This window comes from Triticum dicoccoides, unplaced genomic scaffold (genome assembly GCF_002162155.2).
Source record: "Triticum dicoccoides isolate Atlit2015 ecotype Zavitan unplaced genomic scaffold, WEW_v2.0 scaffold41173, whole genome shotgun sequence".
In the NCBI taxonomy this organism is placed as follows: Eukaryota; Viridiplantae; Streptophyta; class Magnoliopsida; order Poales; family Poaceae; genus Triticum; species Triticum dicoccoides.
The window spans coordinates 1-963 of NW_021270332.1; the positions used below are offsets into that span (position 1 = coordinate 1).

General features: G+C 51.6%; 2 non-coding genes and 1 pseudogene across 2 annotated transcripts; all 3 read right to left on the bottom strand.

The window, feature by feature from the left end:
- Positions 1-49: 49 nt before the first annotated feature.
- On the bottom strand, positions 50-168 carry LOC119346476. Its single transcript, XR_005167746.1, has one exon. It is a non-coding gene; the product is annotated as a 5S ribosomal RNA (ribosomal RNA).
- Positions 169-465: 297 nt separating this feature from the next.
- Positions 466-584, bottom strand: LOC119346477. The gene has a single exon (XR_005167747.1). It is a non-coding gene; the product is annotated as a 5S ribosomal RNA (ribosomal RNA).
- Positions 585-881: 297 nt separating this feature from the next.
- LOC119346479 lies at positions 882-963 on the bottom strand (annotated as a pseudogene; the record flags this gene model as incomplete).

The following is a 963-nucleotide window of genomic DNA, read 5'->3' on the forward strand; positions in this document are numbered from 1 at the left end:
ACTTACACGTGCGTTTTGTTTTGCAAGCGGCGCGAAAAAAATTAAAAAGGGAATGCAACACGAGGACTTCCCAGGAGGTCACCCATCCTAGTACTACTCTCGCCCAAGCACGCTTAACTTCGGAGTTCTGATGGGATCCGGTGCTTTAGTGCTGGTATGATCGCATCCGACATGTTACCCCGGTCTTCGTCCCTTATCCTTGCCCCTCCCAGCTCCACTACAAAGACGATTGTACATTGCTTTGGCCGCTCCCTCTCAACTACGGAGACGAGTTTAACGCGGTTTCCACCCCTCCCTCTCAACCGCACCAGTGCACGCTTGCCGCGCCACAACGCCGACGCTGGACCCGTGAATCGTGAGCACCCAGCTATGACTTACCGCACTCGTGCAAAATAATAAAACACGGTAAATATATTACTTACACGTGCGTTTTGTTTTGCAAGCGGCGCGAAAAAAATTAAAAAGGGAATGCCACACGAGGACTTCCCAGGAGGTCACCCATCCTAGTACTACTCTCGCCCAAGCACGCTTAACTTCGGAGTTCTGATGGGATCCGGTGCTTTAGTGCTGGTATGATCGCATCCGACATGTTACCCCGGTCTTCGTCCCTTATCCTTGCCCCTCCCAGCTCCACTACAAAGACGATTGTACATTGCTTTGGCCGCTTCCTCTCAACTACGGAGACGAGTTTAACGCGGTTTCCACCCCTCCCTCTCAACCGCACCAGTGCACGCTTGCCGCGCCACAACGCCGACGCTGGACCCGTGAATCGTGAGCACCCAGCTATGACTTACCGCACTCGTGCAAAATAATAAAACACGGTAAATATATTACTTACACGTGCGTTTTGTTTTGCAAGCGGCGCGAAAAAAATTAAAAAGGGAATGCAACACGAGGACTTCCCAGGAGGTCACCCATCCTAGTACTACTCTCGCCCAAGCACGCTTAACTTCGGAGTTCTGA